Source organism: Giraffa tippelskirchi, chromosome 2, assembly GCF_054371585.1.
Source record: "Giraffa tippelskirchi isolate mGirTip1 chromosome 2, T2T-mGirTip1v1.2.pri, whole genome shotgun sequence".
Classification (NCBI taxonomy): Eukaryota; Metazoa; Chordata; class Mammalia; order Artiodactyla; family Giraffidae; genus Giraffa; species Giraffa tippelskirchi.
In genome coordinates, this window is record NC_137276.1 from 217686645 (window position 1) to 217706406 (window position 19762).

At 37.5% G+C, this 19762-nt stretch overlaps 1 long non-coding RNA gene across 2 annotated transcripts; it reads right to left on the minus strand.

Moving 5' to 3' along the window:
* Nucleotides 1-638: 638 nt before the first annotated feature.
* On the minus strand, nt 639-19262 carry LOC145532389 (uncharacterized). 2 transcript variants are annotated; one of them, XR_014073185.1, is made up of 4 exons: nt 8280-8437; nt 7276-7590; nt 2852-2921; nt 639-925 (listed from the first exon to the last, which is right to left on the minus strand). It is a non-coding gene; the product is annotated as an uncharacterized LOC145532389 (long non-coding RNA). The 2 variants fall into 2 exon arrangements; XR_014073184.1 differs by lacking the exons at nt 2852-2921; nt 7276-7590; nt 8280-8437 and adding exons at nt 13821-13886; nt 17840-19262.
* Nucleotides 19263-19762: the final 500 nt, after the last annotated feature.

The following is a 19762-nucleotide window of genomic DNA, read 5'->3' on the forward strand; positions in this document are numbered from 1 at the left end:
TCATTTTCAGTGTTACTATAAACACTCCTTTGTGATATATATTTTATATTAATATTTTAAGTAAATAACATCTAATTAACTTTTAGTTATTTATTTTTTCCAGTTGCATTTCTTTCAAGTGACTATATCATAATAAACTTTGTTATTTTAGATTGAAAAATACTTTTTTAAGAAAACTGTAGTCAATATATTTATCAAACTTCTTATTACACTCTCATGAGAAGTCAGTTCAGTTACTCAGTCATGTTCAACTCTTTGTGACCCCATGACTACTGCAAGCCAGGCTTCCCTGTCCATCACCAACTTCTGGAGCTTGATCAAACTCATGTCCATCGAGGTGGTGATGCCTTCCAACGATCTCATCCTTTGCCATTCCCTTCTCCTCCTGCCTTCAATCTTTCCCAGCATTGGGGTCTTTTCCAATGAGTCAGTTCTTCGCACCAGATGGCCAAAGTATTGGAGCTTCAGCTTCAGCATCAGTCCTTCCAGTGAATATTCAGGACTGATTTCTTTTAGGATTGACCGATGAAACTTACCCATTTACCTTTCCTTCTCCCTAACTTATATATATACATATATATATTACTTGTATTTGTTCATAGTCTTAGGAGAGATTTCAAAGACTTGGAAAAAGAATGTTCACTTGGACTGGTGAAAAATACTTCTTTATTGTTTCTGGTAGAGCTAGAGAGATTGAAGTCTTGAAAAGCAAAGGATTTGAGATTGCTCCTATTGTCATCTCATTCAAGTATTTTCAGCTTGGAAATAGAGAAGGCAACCACATTTTTCCCACTGGAATTCTTTCCTCATTCTCCTCTGGAACTTCACAATGATCCAACATTTTTGGAACTCTACCATCTGAAGAATTGAACTTTTGTAGAGCACGAGCCAAAACTTGCTTTCTCACATATCTTTTAGAATGACTCTGTCAAGGAATACAAATGAAGAACCAAGAACTTAAAAAGAAGTACTGTCCAATTATATCTATATTGTACTTGAGAAAATATCAGATAAACTCAAAATGGAGAACATTCCATTAAAATAAAAGTTAGTACATTCTTTAAAAAATTAATGTCATAAATTACAAATAAGGGGGTAAGAATTGTTCCACCTTAAATGAAACTTAAAAAATAAAATGAAAATTCATGTATCATGTTAATTACAGATTGAATACTGCTTTAAGAAGTAAAAGCAAAACTCTAAGTGGCTTTATGAACTTAAATGAAAATATTTGAATACAAATAGTAAATTCAACAAAGGCACTATATAAAGATAAAAGTTACTTAGGGTGCTCACACTGTGATTATTTACAATATTACCCTCATTCTTAAATATATATATATTATATATTATATATAAATATAATATATATAATATATATATATTACCCTCATTCTTAAATATATATATAAATATATATAATATATATATATAAGCCATGATATATTTAACCCTAAAAAAACTATTGTGTAAGTAAGCCCTCCTCAAGTGGTTCAGGAAAAATAAATAAAGTACTATATGTGTATATAATATATAGTATGTATAATATATAGAGAGACAGAGATGTATGTACAATATATATTTATCTACATATGCATGTATATAATATATACACTAATTTTCTTAACCATCTGAGGATATGTGTGTTTACATTTGTAAAGAAAGAGCACAAATGATCGAGCAAATAGTGCTAAATGTTCTGGGCATCTGCTATTTGTTAGGTACTGTGCTAAATGTACAGCTATAGTGGTGAATAAAATAGAATCTACATGGTCTCTGGCCACATGGAATTTATAGTTCCATGGAAGAGACAGATAGTTAAATAAACATATGAGTATAAAATAAGACATTTTATCATATTTATCAGACTAGGGTCTGAGAGAAGACAAAGACATGAAGACTATTAATCTAGCTGTGAGAAGGTGTGAATGCTTCTCTGAGGAATAAGACATTATGTCAGAACTTTCAAGCTGAAATTCCTAGTCTAAGGCTCTACAATGGGAAAGGATTTCCGGCATCTGAGGAACTGAATAAATGCCAGTATGATGGAAGTGGGGTGAGTTAAGCAAATGTGGCAATGTATGAAGATAGCAGTATTGGAACCCTGTAGGTCTGGTAGAAAGTCCAATTATATCTTTTTAACGTACCTAGAACAATTTAACCAGAAGGCTAATATATCGATAATTTCATAATAACCTACTAGTAGAGGGAGGTTACATTTTGGAGGATGGAAATGTGAAAAAGGACAGGATATTAATAGAAAAACTTTGCTAATGAAGATGAGTAGCAATGGAAGACTAAAAATATTTTAAATATAAAGTGATTTTGCCAAGGTGATGAATTAATGTGGAAGTGCAGAAATAAGTCAATGTCAAGAATAAATCCCAACAATCTGTCTTGATAATAAAGTGTGTACTTTAATATAGATATTTCCTTGACACTAGAGAAAAGGTGAGCAGATATCACATGCATGAAATATATTTGACTCAGCAATATTCTATGGAAGTTCTAACCGAAGTGAATCTATAAAAACTGGCAAGGATACTCAAAATATATTCAATATAAATGTATGCATAATGTATTTATGCATATGAACTGAAAACAGAAATAGAAGGCAAATAGTTGTCCATTTTTGCCATAGTTTCATTTTGAGTTATATTCAGAAAGTTTCTGTGAATATTTTGGATGACCCTTTTGTGGAATTTCTAGGTACTTTCTTGTCCTTATTAAGATTTGGAATAGTACTTTCACTCATTTTAAGTAGCTTTCACCTGATTTTCATTTTCATACCAATAACTTCATTCTAGCAATAAAATTTTATTGCCAAGCCATCTTAGTTTTACTTTTTTACCTTTGAAAAATACTGTCATGTGATGAAGAGTTTTATCTATGTAGATCAGTATATGCCTCAAATGTATCTCCTAAAGTGAAGCAAAATTTTGGAGAAGTTATTTTTCTTGTGATTATCCAAGTGTGTCAATTCCATACCAAGTATTCAAAAATGTTAGCAGCATACTGGCAGCATTAACTTGTTTTGTGACAACTGAACTGAATAGAACTTGAAGTCTTTGGGTGAAGGGAACTTCTCCACCTTCAGAGCAGGCACAATGTCCCCCATGAACAGGGGGCAGAAAATGCCTTGGCTGATATAATAGGCATGGTCAGTCCTGCCCTCTGACTTGAAAGAATTCAAATTTTCAGGCTTTCTGGAAGCCAGAATTCGGGCATGTGACCTACAATCTGAATGAGATTTTTATTTTAAAAGTTTATGACATGAGAGAACAAGTTCTACAGTAACAAGTTTTGCTAGAGGAGATGATGGCCAAGGTGCCTGGCAAGTTGTTAAGAGGCTTAATATAACAGAAAAAATGGTGGTTATAAGGGTGAGTATATTAGTGGTGGTCTTGGTTTCAACTGGAGGGTTCATTCCATAAGTGTTACAGAACAGTGGCATCACTGGCATCAGGCTATGCTTTTGGCATTTTTTGACTGTTTATTTCTTCAAACATCTGAGCCTCAATCTATCTTAATCTCCAGTTTTTCCAATGATTGGTTATATTATCAAACATCTCTTTAATAAATTTCTTTTCTTATTAGCTAGAGAGGGTAAGTCTGTTGCTTGTAACTAAGCCCTAAATGTTTAACTTGGTTCATTAAGTCTTTTGTTCATTATTTTATCAAATATTTATTCAGCCATTTACCACATGACAAATGAATTGGGAACAGGATAAGCAAAGACTGGTAATATAAAATTTTTTACTAAAGGATTTTAATCATCAGTGAAAGAGAACTCCAGAAAACAGAAATTTTTATAATTTTTGGGTGATCAAAACTCTGAAGAAATGATAAATAGCTATTCAGAAATAGAAAAGGACACAATCTAGGCTTGTGAGGTCAAAATAGGCATCCCCAAAGGGCAACATCTGAGTTCATTCTAAAGCAGTGTTTGTCAAAGTGTGGCTCAGATCACATGCATTAAAGACATCTGCTGATGTTTAAACATACAGAATCACTGACTCCTCCTAGACTTACTGATTCAAAATTTCCAAGATTTTATGCAAGAATCTGCACTTTTTGTTAGAGACCAAACACACACACACACATACACACACACACACATATGCACACATACATGCTGATTATATCCTTTCTTATCCTGGAATGGTTTTCTCTTTCTTCTCCCTTACATATCAGTTATTGATATACAGTCTGTTGTATTATAATCCTGTCTTTAAAAGCTTCAGGGCATCTATTATTTTGAATGTAGTTCAATTTTACATATGCTCTTGTTCACTGGTATCTGTTAGGATCTTCCTTTCTATTAAGATACATTGATTGATAAAAAGGTTATAGCCAGGTCAATAAACAAATAGATAGGCAAATATAGATATGTCTGTGTGAAAGAGAGACAGACAGAGAGGGAGAGAAAGATATTGAAAGAAAGAGAGAGAAAGATTGATTGATTGATTGATTTGGGATCATAGTTATTTTTTAACTCATACTGCCCTGGAGAAAGTTATCATTTATTTCTGTATCATACAAAGTGCTTCATTATTTGATTTCACCCTAACCTTTTAAATGTATTTTTTTTTTACATCTATTGAAAACACTATACTATAATTAATGTAATATGATCACTAGGACCTTCTTCTGTTAATGCCTTTGATTACTCCTTTTTTTTTTCTTACTGCTATATTCTTTTATATTTCCATAAACCCAGACTTAAAGGAAATTGTATATGTTGTTACTTTTTGATAGATATTTAGGTAAGTATTGTTTTGTTTTGGTTTTTACAGAGATGTTACCTTGGACATCTGTCTTAATTTCCTGATGATGCTGTAAAAATTTACCACAAGTTTATAGGCGTAAACAACACAAATTTGTTATTTTACAGTTCTATAGGTTAGAAGCTTAACATGTGTCATTTTATTTAAAAACATTCTATCAACTGAGAATCTGAGGGTGCAATAGCATGTGCTCAACTGTACAACCAATGTACTTTGTTCCTAATTTAGAATAAATGCAAGTGGGAGGCAGAAGAGTAATCACTACACCACCACCACCACCACCCGCCACAAAGAAAAGATCATGTGTTAATCCCTGCAACCTGTGAATGTGCTGTGTTACTTGGCAAAAGACATTTTGCAGGTGTGATTTAGATTATGAATTTTAAGAGAAAGAGATTATCCTGGATTATCTGGAAAAATCCCTTCTAGTCACATGCATTTTTAAAAGAAGAAAACTTTCTTCAGATGAAAGCAAAGGTGATGTGCAACAGAAGATGGAGAGGGTTTGAGAAGGGTTTGCCTTGGCTTTCCTGTCTCTAAGATGAGGAATCATGCCCGAATGTCAGAGAGAAACTTCTAGAATCTCAAGGCAGCATTGAGCTAATATGCAAGCAAAAAGGACTTCAGTTCTACAACCACAAGGGACTGGGTTTGGCTAAGGACCTGAATGACATCGGGGTCAGATTTTCCCCTGTCCCTCCCAATGGAAGCCCAGCTGATACCTTGCTTCCAGTTTTGTGAACTGAAAGCAGAGAAACTAGTAGAGCAGATAGGTCTGTGAAATGTTAAGTGAATATGATTGAGGCCTGTAAATTTGTGACAATTTTTTATTACAGCAACAGAAAACTAAAGTCATGCAACTTGAATAAGAGCAAGATATATGCTGTAAAATATTAGTTTAAAAAAGAAACAGCACTGTTCATTTCTGATTAGAAAAGAATGCATAGTCAATCCCTGGATAGAATAGCATAGAAAAATGTAAAGAAAGAAAATTAAAATTACACAGAATCTCACCAATCAGAGACATTTTCTTGCATTTCTTCTCATTATTTATTCACACATACATTTTTTCTGTAAAAGTGTGATATTGTCATATACACTTCAATATAGCCTTTAAAGAATTTGCATCCTATCATAAACCTCCCTATCCATCTTGCTACTAAAAATATTTCAAAAGGCTGTGGGGCTTTTTTTGGCTGCATCGCATTTTTCCATACTCTAAAATGGAAAGACCTTTATTTTGTCTCATTTTTTAAAATGTGAAGTTTCATGTGTACGTGGTAAAATGCATAGATCTTGAGTAATTACCTTGATCCCATCTGAAGGATGCATATAGCTATGTATAACTCACACATCATGCATATATATATATATATGTATGCATATAACTCACACATGGGTGCTATATAGACGTTGTCCTTAATTTAGAAAGTTCTTTCTGTGTTCCTTCCTGATCAATCCTCAAAATCCAAGAAATAATCTGTTATGACCATCACCATAAATTATTTTTCATAATCTACAATTTCGTACGTTTATGTATATGCTATGCTGTGTGCTTGTGTATGTGTGTGGGTCTGCTCCTTTCGCTCAGATTGATGGTTCTCAAATTCATTCATCATTACTGTGTGTTCAGTAACTTGGTCTTATTTGCTATCAAACAATGTTTCATTGTATGGATATACTACAAATTCATTATTCATTCACAAGTTCAAGGGCATTTGAATACTTTGGCCCTGGTATGGATAAAGCTGCTATTGATATTTTTGTGCAAGACTTTTTTGTAGACATGTGTTTTCATTTTTCTAGTTATCAACTTCTTTGTCATAAGGTTGATATATAATTAAATTTGAAGACACTTGCAATCAGTTTTCCAAAGTGGTTGTGTCATTTTATACTCCCAGAAGAAATGTGTGAAATTTCCACATACTTATGTTTTCTGAAAGACTTGTTAGGCTAATTTTTTAATTGGCCATTCAAGGAGGTGTATAGAAGTGTATCAGAGTAATTTTAATGTATATTTACTTGACGAATAATGATGTTGAATATCTTTTCATGACTTTATGAGCTGTATATCTTTAGTTGGCAATGTGTTTGTTCAAGTATTCTGACCATTTATACCTGTTTCATTTTGTTTGATTTGAAGTATAGTTTATAAGTCATCTTTTGTTATTTAGGTGTACAACATAATGATTTAAATACGTTATAAAATGGCAAGCACTATAAGTTTAGTAACTATCTGTTATCATACAAATTATGATAGTATGGTTCACTGTATTCCTTATGGTGTATATTATATACCTGTGACTTATTTGTTTTGTAACAGAAAGTTTGTACTTCTTAGTTCCTTTCACCTATTTTTCCCAAACACCCACACTTGTTCCTTTCTGGCAACCACCCATTGTATATAAAGTAATAAACACCCTTCAATCCAACTCCTCAAACAAAAGTTTCCCTGACAATAAGCAATATCAAGTCATTTACCACTTACCCAAATCCTCTTGCTCTGCAAACCTATGTAGCATCATCATGAATTGACCTCTGAGTTTAATTTTTCCTTTGTATTTAAACTTTGAGTAATGTTTCCAGATTTCTGCTACTGCAAGTTATTCTGCAGTAAACATCGATACTTGCAGCAAATAAAAAACAAATTTGTTCCAGATATTGATTATATACTTGGTCTGTTTTCTTTCAACTGGAGTTCTTATGCTCAGTTATGTCGAATGTAAGACTTTTAAGATACTTGATAAGCTTTAGCAGAAGCATTCCAGAGTGTCTGTACCAATTAACTCTTCCAACAGCAGAACTAGAATGTTCAATTTAGAATATCATGACCAAAAATTAGTATAAATAATTTTCAAATTATTTGTAGTTTCATAATTAAAATTGTTTTATGTTTAATTTCACTTCTGTGTATAGTGATATTCTTGATTCTTTGCACTTTTTAACCTTGAATTTAAATATATTTTTTCATTTTCTTTTATATACATAATAAATGGTAATCAGTTATGCAGTATATATATATATATATATAAAATATGTATTCTCATGTTTAATTTTGTATATTACTTCTTAATATGCCCTATACAATTTGAATTTTCATGTGGTCAAAATCTGATCATTTTTTCTCTGTTGACTACTTTTATTCCTTTCAATATCCTGTTCAGATAGACGATAACTTAAAATTTCTTCTAGTTTTCTGTATGTTTATTTTATTACATTAAATTGGCTGTCAGTTATTAAGCACACGTTTTGTGCCAAGCACAACAGTGTATCATTTTAGACATTGAATATCTTAAAATTCACTATAGATCCTTGCCTGCCCATAGTAAGCAAACTCAAGGAGAGAGGTAGCCTCAGAGAGGTCTGAACCTTGGGCAGTTTCTGTACAACAGAAAGAAATGTTAAATTAGCAGAAGGGCCCCCACCATCGCGACATGGCCCTACCACTCAGCCCTGACTTATTCTTGTGCATGGAAAAGAAATGTGGCTTACTTCTGCCTGGAAGCTTTAATTTTGCTGTAGGGCCAAACATGTCCTAGAATGGCCAAGCTCCAGGCTGCCACAAGCCCTTTCCACTTCCCCACAGCTTATGCAACTGACATGTCTTCTATTTTAAAAGCAAAGTTAGGGAAAAATGTTTTCTAAAACATGGCTGACCTCCCCTCCCCCATCCTAACTGAACATTCCACATTGTCGGGTACCTGTTAGCATAGATACAGAACACTCTGTAAGCTTCTGAGTGGTCAGCTGAGGAGCACAGGACACGTCCTCAGAGGCAGAGCTGTGGAGCCCTACACAGCCATGAAGGACTATTGATTGCCACCAGATCTATTCTCTAGTTGGTCATGGAGCACCTGAGGAGTGCTCTGCTGGTGATTGCTGGAAGCTTGAGACACATTCCTGATCTCCCTGATATTTCCTGGGAAATCCTGGTATGCACTGTGATGTTAGTTTTGATAGTAAACGGACTTCCCATTTTAAAAGGTGTGAAGTCGCTAGACAAAATTATTCTGCCGACAAGGCGATTTTTAGAGAATGTAGTGAGAATACTGAACCCTTGCAGGAGCTAAAGAAGCCCTCAGGCCACCTGGGGTGGAGGTCAGTCCCCCCAGATTGCAAACTTTGTGCTTGTCCACACTGAATACAATCCTGAACAGGTCATCATTTCTGAGCACTGTGGACTTTCTGCAAAAGGCACAGAAGAGCCAGCTTACTCAATTTTCCCACATGACTCAGGGAAAACCCATCTTAACTGCATCAGAGAAAGGTAGAGAACAAGTTCAGAAGAAAATAATGAATGATATAAATAAAAATATTCATTTTCCAGAAAGTCTATAATACTCAACCAAGAAATTGTGAGATGGAAACAGAGAGTCCAGGAAAAGGAGAAGGAGAAAACAAGGCTGGAGCAGTCAAACACACAAAGGGGACAAATCCTGAACGATAAATGTAACCAACTGACATTAGAGGCTGAAACCTGCCAAAGGCCATCCTCTTGCTTGACCTCCTTAGAGATCATGTGGATGATGGGAACTTGAAAGCCCAGCAGTAGAGAGAAGTAGGAAATGGCCATTGATTGATACATTCATAGGCCAGAAGCTGATAAGAACGTGTCATTGATGATGCTGACTTCAATGTGTTCCTTCAGAATCCTGAAGAGAAATAGCAAAAAATAGCCCAACAACTGTGGGAAGAACAGTAAACGAATGAAGAGCTTCCAGGACAAATATCCAGTCTCACACGAAAGAAATGTCTCTGCAGTGTGAGAATTCCCAGCTGGAAAGAGATTCGGCAGCTGAGGCTGAAGCTGAGAATTCTGCCTGAAGTGCATGAAGATCATTTAACATAACTTCACAAAAATTGTGTGAAGAGAAAATGTAATGCTTAGAAAATGGAAAAAAAAAAAAATCACAACTTTCCAGCAAGTGTAGAAACATGAAAGCCAAAGCTATGTATCAGAATTGCAACCTGTATAAGAAGATGGCAGAAGGCCTGGGCAAAGGCCTTAGTTAATAACTAAGTTAATAACTAATAAATAACTAAAATTATTATAATCTTAAAAATTATAAGATTAATAAATTCATAGATTGGAGCTTTGGAATTATTTTGTCAATTTTGGAATCATTTATTTGTTTTGTACTATTTTCTTAATCTTTGATATTTTATTTAAGATTCAGTTTGTTTCTTAAAATTCTAAAGCTTATCAGTCAAAATGAAAATGTTTTCTCTTAAAGGCAAACACACACATACACCACACATACAAACACACACCCCACAAGGCAAACACTAATCCCTCTTAATTGTTTGTGAGTACTTGAAAAATATAAAAATAGAGTTGCAAAAAATTTGTTAATTATTTAAATAAAAAGTAAATGAATAGGGAAAAAATGTGTGTGTATAATTTGTATTTACAAATAGATTCTGGAATCATTTATCCAAAAAAGCGGTAGTTTCTTCTGATGATTCAGAAGAGATTCCAATTAGAGACGCTTCATTCAAATGTTGCAGATAAAGAGACAGAGATGAGTGTGGTTCAGAGCTATGTCAGGGATGAGAAGGACCCAGGTTGGGAAGGTCCCAGGTGCTGGCAAGTAAACACTGCTCCCATTTCTATGCCTGTAGAAAGGAGAGGGAAGAGATGTCATCAGAACCCAGTGGGGGGCTGTCAGGGTAGCAGGTAACCTGCTCCTACTCTCTGTCGCCCAGTCCTCTTGTTTCCTGCAGAAGTAATGAGCCGCCTCCCAGAGAGCTTGGCTAGTTCGAGCAAACCAGACAGAAAGCTCAAAAGAAATCACAGTAGCCAGAACAACTGACTCTCTTTGATCCAAAGTACGTGTGTGTATTTCATTGTCTTTATGCATATACATATATTTAACAAATGTCTATGGAGCTTCTATAATGTCTACAGTGCTATTATAGAAGTTTGTGATGCAGAGATGAAAAAAATCTGCAGAACTAATGAGTCCTGTGGACTTCAGAGGTTACATTTTAGTGAGGGGCAATGTCATAATAAAAACCAAAGAAAGGATGATGATATCTGCTTTTCAGACAAATCCAATAGAGGTGATGGGTAATTTGCATGAAACCCAGGAAGTGATATTTATGTTGATGTCTAACAATAAGAAGATTTTCCTGGGAGGTCAGAGGGCATGACCTCTGAGGAAGATATAGGTAGAGAGAACAGGAAGTCTAAATTTCCTGAGGCTCTATCCCTGCCCTGCAAATAGGTTCATCTGCACTCTTTTTCTAGATTCCACATATATGCATTAATACACAATTTTTTTTTCTCTTTCTGACTTACTTCACTCTGTATTACAGACTCTAGGTCCATTCTAGATGGGTGGGATGGGGGGACGGAGATCCATGAAGGAGGGAATATATATATATACAAACATATACATACACACACACACACACACACACACACACACACATATAGCTAGGGTATATATACATATACACACACACATAGGTAATTCAATTTGTTGTACAAAGGAAACTAACCCAAAGCAACTATATGTCAATTAAAAAATAAATTTTTTGAGAGCTGAGTTTCTGGGGCGGTAGAAACTGAGCTAAGCTGACAGGGAAGGGGGTAGCTGGGTAGAGGCCAGGGAGAGACTTGTCTCTACTGCAGTGTAGGGACACCAGGTTTTAATCCTGGAGGGAGAGGGTTGATGTCTGGAGGCATGGTGTGATGTATATACTATTCAGATTTGTCTGATTGTGGAGAGGGTGGAATGGAGGGTGAGAGAGTGGGTGGGCCCTTTGATTAGATGCTTCCCAGGGGTCTGCATAAAGCTTTGGGGCCTGGCACGGAGGTGGTCATCACATGGATCCAGGATGAGGACAGATAGGGTTAAGTCTGGTCAGTCGTGTGGTCATTAAAGAGGAATGGAAAATGACTCAGAATGTTTTGATAACCTTATTGGTATAGGGCACTAATTAAATGACAGCAAATTATTTGCAGGAGAAAACTCAACGAGGCATGGGGAAGGAAATGGCAACCCACTCCAGTATTCTTGCCTGGTGAATCCCATGGACAGAGGAGCCTGGCAAGCTATGGTCCATAGGGTCACAAAGGGTCAGCCATGACTGAATTGACTTAGCACACATAGATACATTACAGCCAGTGAAATCCTGATTTCCAAGCAGAAGCACGTGGAGCAGGTGTGTCCATTGGCACTGCACATAGTGTCTGCCACTCCTCAAGACTCAGGTGATCAGATGGTCTGATCTCTCAGGGCTCTCACAACAGGGATCCCAAGGTAAAAGAGGGGCACTAAGAGTTGAGTCCATAATTCAACTCTTGAAGATACCAAAATAATATTGATTTTACTCCACTGCAGTGCATGGCCAGGGGAAGAGAAAGACCCATGAAAGAGAAGTGGTCATGAACGTGGACTGTGCACTCACTGACGGCACCATGCCAGGCTCTAACTGTCCCTGCAGCAGGTTGTGTGTCAGGTGGGAGGTTAGGGCTCTGTGGAGAACATGGTCTCTGAGCTAAATAGTAAAGGATGAGTAGAAGTTATCTACAGTGCATTTTACAGTTTAAAATGCATGGAGATCTTGTTGCAAAGCAGATCTTGAATCATTAGGTCTTGGCAGGGTGAGGGGGTGGTTCTGACCCCCTGTGTTCCTTCCAAGTGATGCCCATGTTTCACCAAAAAAAAGAAGAGTGGGAATCTTTAGATGATTATAGGGTAAGAGTATGGGAAAGATAAAGTGGTAGTGGCATTTCTAGCCAAGTTTCAGTTCAGGCATAGATAGGAGGGCAAAGAGATAGCCTGGCAAATCTGATGTTCAACATGCAAGCAACGCTGTTCCCAATTCCCCTCTCTGAAGTTCTTATCCACCACAGACTAATACTGGCCAAGGACATGGCCATTTCCAGGGGAATGCAATGAGTCACAGACTTGTCTGTCCTTTGGGAAGTGAACCATGGGTGACTCAATTTTCTCCAGTCCCCAGTGTCAGTACATAACATCTTATCTGTATAATAGCTTGCTGAGTCAAGGGGTCTGCGGACCCCTCCTGACCTGTCCTCATTCATCACCTCTACATCCAATACATAATTCCTTTAAACTCCCTCTGTTTCTCATTCTCAGCTACCAGACTCCAGTGCAAACCACAAGTCTGGCTTCCCTGGATCACTGTTAATCTAGTGATTGTCTATCCTACTGGATCCCAGTTCACCGCACTTCCTCCTGTTAATCTCCTGCCAGAAGTCAGAGTACATTGTTTATTTCATGATATGATCAGGGCAAGAATGAAACCATACAGTTATATGCATAGGATGAAGGTGCATCCAACCCTGCTCTCACCACTACATCTTTCTGGCTCTGACAAAGAACAAAGATGAACATCATGACACTGTGTCCTAGACAATTGGAAGGGTGCTTGGTTTCTGCCTGCATATTAATGATAGCTCATCTTTTCATTCATAAAACTGTTCAAGTTATAAAAAATATATGGTCACAAAATCAATGGCTCACTTCAGGTCAAACTGTTCCAGAGAGAATTGGGATATTTAAAAAATCACCTAATATCCTAACAAGAAAGTTAGACAACACAATTTCATTGAAACTTAACTATAACTATGAATGGCTAAAGAAACACCAAAGTTTGATCTCCCTAGTGGTAGAGTGGATAAGATTCTGCCTGCTTCCCAGGTGGCTCAGTGGCAGAGAATTCACCTGCCAATGCAGGAGACATAAGAGATGCAGGCTCAATCCCTGGATCTGGAAGAACCCCTGGAGGAGGAAATGGCATCCCACTCCAGTATTTTTGCCTGGATAATCCCATGGACAGAGGAACATGGCAGGTTACAGTCCATGGGGTCACAAAGAGTTGGACATGACTGAGCACATGCTCAGGCAACCTGGCTTCGTTCATCCATTGTGTCACTGGCTGCTAAATTCTGAAGGCCATCTTCTGAATCCTTGTAATGATCTACAGGAAATTTCTCTGGATAATTGACGTCTCATGGTTCATTGATGGGTCTTTCTAAAAGGTGACAATGGGACTTACCTGATGGTCCAGGGGTTAGAACGCCATGCTGAGGGTTCAATCCCTGGTTGGGGAACTAAGATTCGTCTACCAAAAAGAAAAAAGAGTTACAATGGCAAATACTGTACTGGGTATGCTGTTACAACTCCTTTTACTTTTGTTGAGGCAACATGCTTACCTATGCCTATTTTAGCCAAAAAAAAAAAAAAACTGAATTATATGCTCTTATATTCTTGCTAGGAGAATCCCACAGACTGAGGAGGCTGGCTGGCTACACAGTCCATAAGGTCGCGAAGAGTTGGACATGACTGAAGTGACTCAGCATGCATGCACATGCTTTTATATGGGCTTGTACTTTAGTCAAAATCAGAAAGGTATATGTTTATACTGATAGCAGATATGCTTTGGGGGTATCTCAGTACTTTGCAATGCTCTGAAAAGCAACATCTCTTCCTTACTTAGAGGGGAAATAAAATTTAAAATGGCCCAAAGTTTAGCAATTACTGGATAAAATACTTTTACCTGCCATTGTAGCTGGCAAAAGTTTGGGGCATTGTAAACTTGAATCTCTGGAGGTTCAAGGGAATCATTTTGTTGATATTTCTGCAAGATATGCCGCCTTTAAACGGACCAAGAGCAGCCAAACCTCTGGCCACAGGGATATTTCCCCCAATGATATTTTAGAAAAATTGGCTAGAGAAGCCCAACGACAGGCCTCAGAAAAGAAAAAAATAGTAATGGAAATTCAAACATTGTTGTTTTGATAAAAAGAGATGGCTCTGGTTAGGATTAAATAACAACCCATGCTAAAATCCCCATTCTTATCACTGTATATTCATTAGACCATAGGTCTACTGACCAAATTACTGCCTTCATGAATCAGTATTGGTGAGGAAATATTAACATGGTCATACAAGTGCCTACCTCACCTGTCCCATTGTCCAAGCAGGGGAGCCTGTTCATGCTGCCCCTGGGCATTTTTAAACTGCCTAATAGACTATTCAAGCTCTGGTAAACGGATTTCACACAGCTCCCTCATTCTAATGGATATACATGTATTTTATTCATGGTCTGTATGTTTTCACATTGAATGGAAGCCTTCCTTTACAGATAAGCTACTGTTTGTCATTTGGCTAAAGTCCTTTGGGAAATGTATTCCTACCTGGGGAATACCTCTTGAACTTTATAGTCATTGAGAAACCCACTTTCTGAAAAGATCTTAGACAACTTTGTGTTGTTAGATGGATTTTACCATACTTTTACTGTGCTTCAGTTCAGTTCAGTTCAGTTCAGTCATTCAGTCATGTCCAACTCTTTGTGACCCCATGACTTGCACCACGCCAGGCCTCCCTATACATCAGCAACTCCCGGGGTTTACCCAAAATCACGTTCATCGAGTCGGTGATGCCATCCAGCCATCTCATCCTCTGCCGTCCCCTTCTCCTCCTGCCCCCAATCTTTCCCAGCATCAGGGTCTTTTCCAGTGAGTCAACACTTCGCATCAGGTGGCCAAAGTATTGGAGTTTCAGCTTCAACATCAGTCCTTCCAATGAACACCCAGGACTGATCTCCTTTAGGATGGACTGGTTGGATCTCCTTGCAGTCCAAGGGACTCTCAAGAGACTTCTCCAACACCACAGTTCAAAAACATCAATTCTTCAGCACTCAGCTTTCTTCACAGTCCAACTCTCACATCCATACATGACTACTGGAAAAACCATAGCCTTGAGTAGACGGACCTTTGTTGGCAAAGTAATGTCTCTGCTTTTTAATATGCTATCTAGGTTGCTGTACCTTTAAATCCTCTAATTTAGGGGAAAGCATTGAAGACATTATTAAGATTAAATTGGCAAAATTTGTAGAAACTCTATAAATTCCTTGGACAAAACAATTGCCATTGGTCCTTTAAAATCTCATAAACACCCTTTTTGGAAGTCATACATTCTCATCCTTTGAAATAATCACAGATTGCCCAATGCACTTATTTCTTGCTTCTTTTGACCTACATCTGATAAAAGGAGTGTTTCACTATTGCAAGGCCTAACGCCTTCTATTAAAAATAACAGTGCTTTGACAGAGCAATCTTTTCATAGTGTGCCTTTGGGTGACAAAAACCTTAAATATCATACTTGCAATCAGCTGATTTTGTCTATTGTAAAAAAAGAAAAAACACCTCCAGAAGAACCCTCTTCAATCACACCGGAGAATCTCCTATCAGGTACTGCTAACCAATCCCTGTGCCACCAAACATGAAAGAATAGACTCTCGAATTCACATGATAATCTTAAGGAAAGCATCATACCCTGACTTGACATGAAAGTGGAGATTTTCCGAAATTGAGACAGGCAGTATTTAGTGAACCACCTTTCCCAAGATATCTGAATCAGGCCTGCTTTTGCGGAAACTTTGATGATGACGTAATGCCTTAGGTGATAACAATGCCTGTGATCCTGATAACATATGGACTTAGAAACAAAGAACCAAAGCTGTCATTCACCTGTCCCTCCTAAAGAAAGTTATTCACTAAACAAATGGACATGCATGAAGTCAATAGTACACGTGCACAACCACACACACACACACACACTCTCTCTCTCTCTTTCTCTCTCTTTGGCTCAGATGGAGTCAAGTGTGCTGGTTATTCTCCAAATTCTTTCAAGCCCTCAGGCTCTGTTCTGACCTGCTGTGTGCCTAAAGTCAACTTCCCTGGCTGCGCTACCCACTTTTTTCTCAGTGTCTGCCATTGCTCCAGCAGTAATGGAAGGACAGGAGGACACTGGCGTCAGTTCTCCCTGTTCCCTCGACAGCTCCTCACTGGGCTCACAGCTTCCAGGAAGAAGCTGGAGGCTCACAGCTTCCTCCTCCTCCAGGACCAGGAATGAGAACAGCTTCTCTGTTGCTAGCAGCTGGGATCCCACCATACTTGGTCCTTCTATCATTCCTGTCACAGCTCAGAAACTGACTTCAATGCAGACTCTTCTTCTGCATCATTAGATGAAGGGTTTCTACTTGGAATCTTATTTGATATATCAGGCAACTCATCTCTTCTGTGTAATGATATGAATATTTTGATTTTTAATTATTATTCATTTAAAAGTTATTTTCATATTTGAATCTCTCTTAATTCTACATTTTCTTTAGGTACTGAAATAATAATTAAAGTACCCTTTCTTTGAACTGTGGTGTGTGTCTGTAGTGTGATTGCCACAAAGTATAAACACTTATTTTCAGTAAGTAAAATTTTGAGTTGTTTAAACAACAAATATTATCTTAAACAAATATCAAAGGTTAAAATATAAAAAAAATAAGAAAACAGATGAGTATAAAATGTAAACTCCTCCGAATTAATCAGTGGTTTTATAACTAAAATCGATATATTTTCTGATGTCTGAGATTTGTATTTTTTTTAATATTACATTGGTTCTTAAAGCCAACCTAATTATGACAAATATTAGGTTATTTGTCCAGATTTTTAACTATAGCCCATAGCATATAGAAATGGCTTTATTATTTTAAGCTTATCTCTTCATGTCATATGTCATTTGGCTTAAGTAACATTAATTTTTGATTTAATCAAAACACAACTAACAGTATCTTATTCAAGATGATATAAGGACTTATACAAATTATTCAAAGAAATTATATTTAATACAATTTCATTTGAAAAAGAATTGTTACAAATTATCATGCTTTATCTAATTCAATAATACCAATCAAATAAGCAACAGTAGCCAAAACAAAAACTGAAGCATTCAAATTACGTTGAAAAGAAAACTCAGGCAGTGTGTGCTGTGGTTCTGGGTCTTCACAACCTAGCTTCTGCGGCAGCTGAGTCAAACCTGCAGGCGACTTCAGGTCCCTGAGACCTCAATTTGTGACCCTCCTGCTCCCAAGGTGGGCTCATAACACAGGGGATGTCCTAACACTTTGGGGCCTCTATGGGCTGCAAGTGGAGCAGCAAGGGCAAATGGTCTCTTGGAAAAGACTGGAACTTGGACTCAACCTTGGCTAGCATCTGCCTGTTGTGTTCATTTGCTTACCTTAGCTCTATGAATCTTCCTTCAGTCAATACAGCTGCCACCCAGCAGTCTTGAGGTCTTTCTCACTGACACAGATCTCCTTCCCATGATAGGAAGTGCTTCTTTCAACCCTTTGCCCAGGTCTTCTGCCATCTTCTTGTAGAGGTTGCAATTCTGATAAAACTTTGGCTTTCATGTTTCTACACATGCTGGGAAGGTTTTTTTTTTCTTTTTTTCTTCTAAGCATTACATCTTCTCTTCAAACAATTTTTGTGAAGTTGTGTCCAATGATCTTCATGCAAGTTCAGACAGAATTTTCAGCTTCAACCTCAGCTGCCGAATTTCTTTCCAGCTGGGAATTCTCACAGTGAAGAGATGCTTCTTCTGTGTGGAGACTGGATATTTGTCCTGGAAGCTCTCTGTTCATTTGCTTCTCTTCCCACAGTTGTTGGGCTATTTCTTACTGCTTCTTTTCAGGACTCTGAAGGAACACATTGAAGTCAGCGTCATCAGTGACACGTTATTATCAGCTTCTGGCCTAAGAATGGATCCATCGATGACCATTTCCGGCTTCTCTCTACTGCTTGGCTTTCAAGTTCCCATCATCCACATAATCTCTAAGGAGGTCAAGCAAAAGGATGGTCTTCAGCGTGTGTTCAGCCATTGATGTTAGTTGGTTGACTTTATCGTTCAGGATTTGTTCCCTTTGTGTGTTTGACTGCTCCAGCCTTGTTTTCTCCTTCTCCTTTCCCTGAACTCTCTGTTTCCATCTTTTAATCTCTTGGTTGGGCATTTCCAGACTTTCTGGAAAAGGAATATTTTTGTTCATATTATTCATTATTTTCTTCTGAAGTTGTTCTCTATTTTTCTCTGATGCAGTTAAGATGGGTTTTTCATGAGTCACTTGGGAAAGCTGAGTAAGCTGACTCTTCTGTGCCTTTTGTAGAAAGTCCACAGTGCTCAGAAATGATGACTTTTACAGGTTTTTGTGTTTTGTGTTTTATATTCAGTGCAGACAAGCACAAGGTTTATAACATGGGAGGACTGGAGCACCAACCCAGGTGGCCTAAGGGCTTCTTTAGCTCTTGTCATTAGTTAGTATTGTCACTATATTCTCTACAGACTTCAGGTGGGCAGAATCCTTTGTGTCTAGCAACTTCATACTTCAAATGCGAAGTCCCTTTACTATCAAAACTAGCATCACAGTGCATACTAGAATCTCCCAGGGAGTGTCAGGGAGACCTGACACGTGTCTCAGGCTTCCAGCAATCACCAACAGAGCACCGCTCTGGTGCTCCAAGACCAACTGGAAAATGGATCAGGTGGCCATCTGCTGTCCTCCATGGCTCTGTAGGGCTCTGCAGCTCTAACTGTGAGGACTAGTGTCCTATGGGCCTCAACTGACCACTCAGAAACCTGTAGAGTGCTCGGTATCTACGGTGAAACAGTTCCTGACAACCTGGAATGCTAAGTTAGGATGGGGGCAGGGAGGTCAGCCAGGTTCTAGGAAATATTTCTGCCTAACATTTCTGTTAAAGGAGAAAGGCATCTCAGTTACATAAGCTGTGGGGGAAGTGGAAAGGGCTTGTTAGAGCTGGAGCTTGGCCATTCTAGGCCATGTCTGACCCCACAGCAAACCTAGTGGGTCCAACCAGGGTTAGGACAAATTCCTTTCTGTGCACAAGAGCAAGTCAGGGCCATAAAATCCCTTTCTATTTTTTTTTTTTTTAATCATTCATCAACTGTAACTTGGTCTTGCTAGATTAGAAAAAAATAAACAGTCATATTTTAGAACATTTTATAAAATATATGTATGAGTTCTCATTGTTGGTTTAATTCACTTTTTTTCTGGCAAGGGAGATATCCTAATATCTATCAAAGGAAGAACAGATAATTATAATTCATACAACTTAATTACACAGATGAACTCCAGCTATATTAAAA